The sequence below is a fragment of the Mustela nigripes genome, chromosome 6 (genome assembly GCF_022355385.1).
Source record: "Mustela nigripes isolate SB6536 chromosome 6, MUSNIG.SB6536, whole genome shotgun sequence".
NCBI lineage: Eukaryota > Metazoa > Chordata > Mammalia > Carnivora > Mustelidae > Mustela > Mustela nigripes.
The window spans coordinates 134,651,549-134,659,211 of NC_081562.1; positions in this window are offsets into that span (position 1 = coordinate 134,651,549).

A 7,663-nucleotide genomic window follows, 5' to 3' on the forward strand; every position below is an offset into this window, starting at 1 on the left:
TAAAATCTTAAAAAAATAATAAAACATAAATAACCCCTGAGCTGTTTCAGTGATGCGCTGCCATGTGTTAGTTGATACAAGTTCTGTGAGGGAAGAGGGAGAGGAACATACCACGGGGGATGGTAACAACGGACCTAGGAGATCCTAGAGCCAAGTATCATGTCAGTATGTTTGAGGAGTTTGCTGGTTTCATCATTTAGCGAGCATCTGGATATAGCTCGTTTCTTTTCCTTTTTATTTTCTTTTTTGACTCTCAGAGGAATGGGCTCAATCATGACATTTCGTATTAACAGCATTCACGATATCTGTTGAAGGAGTAGTTCTGGGAGGAATGGCACATTTTGGGAATCCTGTAACAGTTGATGGTAATTTCTGAGGAAATGGATAGGCCTCTGATCCAGAGAATGAATGTGAAAAAGGCTCTCATGGTTCTTTGGCTTTTACTCTGCGTAAGCAAACTCTAAGACACGAATTCTTGGATCTACCTTCACACCCTCACAGGAGCCAGCCCCAAGCGCCATGGCAAACCCTGAGAAGAGAGTAGCAGGAACTATTCCTGATAGAGTGAAATTTTATGAAACCATCTACAGAAGGACTAAGTTCAAGAAATTGTGTGTTTGATACTTTTTGATAACAAGCAAAATTAGTTCTTGTTAAGAGGTTACAAATGGAACCAAAACAATTAGTATGGAACTGAAAAAGAAGATAGATACTGTTCCTAAAAAAATCATTCACATTGAGTAGATAATAATTCACTTTTCTGAGTGACGATATAAGTATATGCTGGTGGTACTTATTGTATATGTAAATTAGACTGGTGATACATACTGTATTTTTAAATACGCAATAATTGCAAAACACATCACTTTAGAAGCAACGAGTCATTGAAGAAATACAAAAGGATAAGGAAAATGTACATTGGAGAGTTATACAAGTGAAGATTGTGCATAGGCTTGTATTTTGATAAAAATTAATTCACAAAAACATTACATTTTAAAATATGTCTTTTCTACATCTCTTTGTTCTTTATTCTGTAAGTCTTAACATTGTGTTGGAATTTGCTTTCTGGTCTCCACTTCTCATAACCTACATTTCACACTGTATTTCTTTGTATTTCTCTGTAGTGAGTTTTGGATAATTTCCCAAAGCTCTGTCTTTCAGTACATTCTTTCTTTCCTCAACTATATCTAACCTACCTGTTAAGTTGTTTGATCTATCAATTATGTTTTCAAATTGTAAAAACTATATATTTAAATAATGGCCTTACTGAGATATAACTCATCTCACAAATATAACCTGTTAAATTATACAATTTGGTGCCTTTAGTATATCATGGAATTAGATTATCATCACCACCACCTCATCTTAAAACATTTTCTTCCCCCCAAAAGAAACCCTGTACCCGTTAGTAGTCATTTTCCTTCCCCTTGACTACCAACCCTAGCTAACACTAGTTTCATCTCTGTCTCTACGGATTGTCTATTCTGGAAATTTCCTACAAATGGATTCACACCATACATGGCCTTTGGTATGACTTCTGTCATTTGACATAATGTTTTCAATGTATATTTATGTTGTAACATGAATAAGTACTTAATTCCTTTTGTAATATTCCACTCTATAGACATACCACTTTTAATCCATTCGTGAGCTGAGTACATTTGTGTTGTTACAATCTTTAGTCTCTCATGAAGAATGCTGCTATGAACATCTGTGTACTGGATTTTTAAAAATCTTTTATTTTTTATTTATCTATTTATTTGTTTGTTTACATTTAAAACAATTTAAAAGATTTATAACTCTGGGAGGAGAAGAGGTTTGAAGGAGCAGGCCAGGCCCAGGAGGGGGGATGATTCTCTGACGTTGCTGGTGTCACTGAATGAACATGAGTTTGCTCCTTGGTGAGTCACAGAAACTATGGTAGGTGGGACTGTTACACAAAGCAAAGGTTATCTGTAGCAGGTAAGGAGATCACAAGGAATAACTTCAAAAGCCAAGATTCCCTGTGAATGGGTTCCTTTTATTTAGGAGTAGGATGGATATTTAGAACAGGAAGCCTGGTCATTCATATACAGAGGCAGACATCAGTGGTGCAAGCATCTTAAGGAAACATGCCTGTACCTGCATGAGGCTTGTGCTCCTCCTGGGTAGAGATTTTAGGATTATAATGAGATAAAGGTAAGTCCTGGGCACTCCATGAGTCACTCCAGGGACCTGCGGAGCAGGTGTGAGTTGGGGGTTGAGCACAAACTGCCCCGGGTGATCGGGACCTCCAGAGCTCTTCCTCAGAGTAGTCATGATTGCTTGAGGGGTGGTCTTGCTGGTTTCCATCAGGGGATGGCTAACAGGTCTTTTGCTTGAGTTAAGAAATAAGAGTTCCATAGTTGCCTCAACATATACATCTTCTTTCCTGTTCACTTGTAGAACCTTTCTTTCTCTTAATTTTATATCTGATGGCATCAATAAGTAGACCATGCTTCTCTTCTGAAATCGCACTCCAGCAATCTCGCTTCTCCCAGGGCTCAAGGTCCAGCGGCAGCCAGGTACCGAGGAGTACGTACTCCCTAAAAAATCTTTTATTTAAATTCAATTTAGTTAACATATAGTATATTAGTTTCAGGGATAGAATTTAGTGATTCATCAGTTGCATATAACACCTAGACCTCATTACATCAAGTGCCTTCCTTAATGCCCATCACCCAAGTACTCCATCTCCCCACGAACCTCCCCTCCAGCAACCCTCAGTTTATTTCCTATAGTAAAGAGTCTCTTATGGTTTGCTTCCCTCTATGTTTCATCTTATTTTATTTTTCCTTCCCTTTGTACAGGAGTTTTTGTGCATTTACTCGGAGTTTTGTACCCTAATAATAAATATACAAGGTTTGTATATAAAATTTAGGTTTGTGTCCAAACCAAAATGTGGTACAGGATTGGATTTTATCCTCACCCAGAATTCTTGGCAGTGATGATTCTCTTTTGATTTTGTAGGCCTGTGAGAGGAATTATTCTGGGTCTCATAGAGGACACTCTTTTCAAGCTAGTCTCAGGGCTAGTCTCCTGCCTCATATGGACCAGGATACCATTCTATGCCCATGGGGTTTTAATCACGGACTCCTAGTTGCTAAAATCTTTTTATTTAAGTCCATAGCTGTGTAAATCATTATTCACCAACACTAGATTTTTTTGGACTTGAAAATTTTTTTCAGTATGATTGAATGTGTTATAGACTATTATTATTAATTTGTATTTTCTACTAAGCTAAATATCTTACTGTTATGTGTCCTATTCTGTGAATTTCTTGATTTTACCTTTTGTCTCTTTTCCTGTTTTTTCATTTCCTTAGTGATTTGGAGAGTTCTTTACATAATTGAAAATTTATTTATTTGTCAGTTGTATACATCGCAGGTATTTTTTTCCCAGATCTGTAGCATTGCTTTTGTCTTTGTGCAGCCTTTTGCTATACAGAAAAATTTTCCTCTCAATGTAATCACATTTAGCAATGTTTTCCTTAAAGATTTATGCATTTCCTATCATGTTAAAAAAATTCGTTCCTGATCTAATATCATACAAATATTCTCCTATTATTCTTAAAGAATTAAAATTTTCTTTTTACTTAAAATTACTTAATAAGCCCTAATTTTTGATGATGTGAGGTAGGGATTTAATTTTTATACTTTTCTCCATTATTTTCTGGACAGTTTTTTCTTTCTCTACTAATTTATAATGTTCCTTTATGATATACAACTGTCTGGGTCAATTTTTAGGCTTCTATTTTCTTCCATGGGTGAAATCCTACTATTTTATAATTGCTATTGTCCAATCACAACATCTGATATGAAAATATACTTAGTGTTATCACTGTTACTTTAAAAAATATTTACATGGCTTTTCTTTGTACTTTTCCATTCTATATGAACTTAAGGATCTCCTCATTAAGTTTCATGGAAAAAAGCAATTGGAAGTTCTACTTGAATTGCAGTGATTTATAGATTATATGGGAAGAATTAGCATATCGCTGTTGACTTTTCTATAGTAACATTACATTTCTCCATTTGTTTAGGTCTTCTTTTATGTCACTTAATAGTTTGTTAATATTCTGCCTAAATGTTTTGCACAGCTTCTTTTCAAACAGGTTTTATTTATTTATTTGAGAGAGAGAGCGAGAGTGTGAAAGAGCACAAGCAGAGGGAGCAGGAGAGGGAGAGGGAGAAGCAGGCTCCCCACTAAGCAGGGAGCCCAAAGTGGAACTAAATCCCAGGACCCTGGGATCATGACCTGAGCTGAAGGCAGATGCTTAACCATCAGAGCCACCCAGGTGTCCTAGCACAGCTTTTTTAAAATTTAATTTTATTATTTTTTGCATAGCTTTTGCTGGATTAATTCCTAGGGCTTTATTCCTTGTAATTTTTAGTCCATTTTATTTTATTATTTATTTATTTTGGTGGGTTTTGCCTGTTAATTATTTTGCCCATCCCCCTCAATCATTTCCTCTGACAGGCACCAGTTTTTTCTCTTGTATTTATGAGTCTGTTTCTGTTTTGTTTTAAGAGTCCACACATAAGTGAAATTATATGAATTCTTTATATATTTGGGATATAAGTATGTTATCAGATACATGGTATGCAAAATATTCTCTAACTCAGTATACTGCCTTTTCATTTTGTTGGTAGTTTCCTCTGCTGTGAAGCTTTTTAGTATGATGTAGTTCATTTATTTGTTTTTGCTTTTGTTGCTTTTCCTTTTGGTGTCAGAATAAAAAATAATTGCCAAGACCTATGCCAAAGAGCTTACTGCCTATGCGTTCTCTTAGGAGTCTCAGGTCTTACTTTCAAGTATTTAATCCATTTTTAATTAATTTTTGTGTATGGTATAAAACACAAGTCAAGTTTCATTCTTTTGCATGTGGCTGTTCAGTTTTCTCAACACTATTTATTGAAAAGACTAGCCTTTCCCCACTACATATTCCTGGCTCCTTTGTTGTATGTTAATTGACCATAGATGTGTGGGTTTATTTGTAGTCTCTCTATTCTTTCTACTGATCTATATGTCTTTTAATGCCAATGTTATAGTGTTTTAATTACTATAGGTTTGTAATATAGTTTGAAATCAGGGAGTATTATGTCTCCAGCTTTGTTCTTTCTCAAAATTACTTCGGTGTTTGGATTGTGTGTATGTGTGTGTATCCATACAAATTTTAGAATTATTTGCTCTATTTCTTTGAAAAATGCCACTGGAATTTAGATAGGGATTGCACTGACCCTGTAGATTGATTTGGGTAGTATGACATTTTAACAATATTATTTTTCCAATATATGAGCATAGAATGTCTTCTTATTTATTTGTGTCTTCTTTAATTTTTTTTATTACTATGTTGAAAAGGTATCCTTGTCTAATTCCTGTCTTTAAAGGAAATACTTCCGGCTTCCACCACTGAGTATGATTTTGGCTCTGGGCTTGTCATATATGGCCTTTATTATGATGAGGTATATTCCCTCTACACTCAATTTGTCTAGTTTTTATTATAAATGGATGTTGAATTTTGTTAAATGCTTTTCCTGCATCTATTGAGATGTACATATGATTTTTATCCTTCATTTGGTTAGTATGATAGATCACACTGGGTGATTTGCAGATCTTTGAACCATCCATCCTTGCATCCCTGGGATAAATCCCACTTGATCCTACTGTGTGATGCTTTTAATATATTGTTGAATTCAGTTTCTTAACATTTTGTCAATGATTTTTGAGTTTATGTTCATCAAGGATATTGGCCTATAATTTATTTCTTCTGGCATTCTTGTCTGGTTTTGGTATCCGGGTAATGCTAATCTCATAAAATAATTTTGGAAGAGTTCCTTCTTCTTCTTCCTCCTCTTCCTCCTCCTCCTCCTCTTCTTCTTCTTCTACTTCTTCTTCTTCCTTCTTCTTTTTCCTTCTTCCTTCACCTTCTCCTTCTTCTTTTGGAAGTGATTGAGAAGGATTGGTATTAATTTTTCTTTGAAAGTTTGGTAAAATTCACCAGTGAAGCTGTCTGGTCTTGGACTTTTGTTTGTTGGGAGTTTTTTTTTTTTTTTTTAAGATTTTATTTATTTATTTGACAGAGATCACAAGTAGGCAGAGAGGCAGGAAGAGAGAGAGGAGGAAGCAGGCTCCCCGCTGAGCAGAGAGGCCGATGAGGGACTCGATCCCAGGACCCTGAGATCATGACCTGAGCCGAAGGCAGAGAATTAACCCACTGAGCCACCCAGGCGCCCCTGGAAGTTTTTGATTATAGATTCAATCTCCTTACTAGTATTGATATGTTCAGGTTTTCTATTTCATCATAATTCATTCTATGTAGGTTGTATGTCTCTAGGAATTTATCTATTTCTTCTACATTGTCTATTTTATTGGCATATAATTATTTCTATTTGTCTCTTATGATACTTTGTATTTTTATGGTATGAGTTAACATTGCATTTTTTATTTCTAATTTTATTTCTATCAGTCTTATTTTTTTAGTGAGTCTAACTAAAGGCTTACCAATTTCATTTATTTTTCCAATGAACCAGCTCTGAGTTTCATTGATCTTCTGTATCATCCTTTTAGTCTCTTATTTCATTTATTTCTATTATGATTTTATTTCCTTCCTTCTACTAACTTTGGACTTTGCTGTCTCTTCATTTTCTATCCCTTTAACATTAGGTTGTTTATTTGAGACTTTTCTTGTTTTCTGAGGTAGGCATTTATCCCTATGAACTTCCATCTTAGAACTACTTTTGCTGCATCCCACAAATTGTGGTATGTTACATATGTATTTACGTTTTTCTCAAGGTATTTTTAAATTTTCCCTTTTTGATTTATTCTTTAATCCATTGGTTGGTCAGCAACCCATTGTTTAATCTCCACATATTTGTTAACTTTCCAGTTTGCTTCAAATAATTAGTTTCTACTTTCATAAATTTATGCTGGAAAAGATGCTTAATATGATTTCAATTCTTTTAAATGTATAAAGACTTAGCCTAACACATCACCTATCCTGGAAAATATCCCATGTTCATTTGAGAAGTATGTGTATTCTGTTGTTTTTGGATGGAATGTTTTGTATATTCCTGTTAAGTCCATCTGATCTAATGTGTCATGTAAGGCCAATATTTCCTTAATATTTTCTGTCTGGATGATCTATCAATTGATATAAAAGGGATATTAAAGTCTCCTACTATTATTGTAGTGCTGTTTATTTCTCCCTTTAGTTCTGTTAATATTCTTTTTATATGTATGCATGCAACCTTCTGCTTACTTCTTCTTAACTAGGGAGTAATGTGACTACTATTAAGAAGAAATAAAATTCATCCTTCAGGAGAAGATTTAACAATTTCAAGAACCATGAAAATATTTATATTATTTGTGCTCTTCTTTTAGTAGGAAAATCTAAAATATAGAGAAAAGGCTGTATTCATGAAAATTATCCTAGTATGTTTATTTTAGTGAAAAACAGAAAGTAGTCATTCAACATAGAAGAGATAACTACTGGAAATAAGACATGAAGACTTCTTGGCAGTATGAAATACATATGCTATAAAAAAGTGAAGAAAATAGTATTATTAAATGATATAGAGTCTATGATATAGGAAAACATATTCAAATAAAAAGACTAGACATTATATTAGTCTTAGGGTGGTCA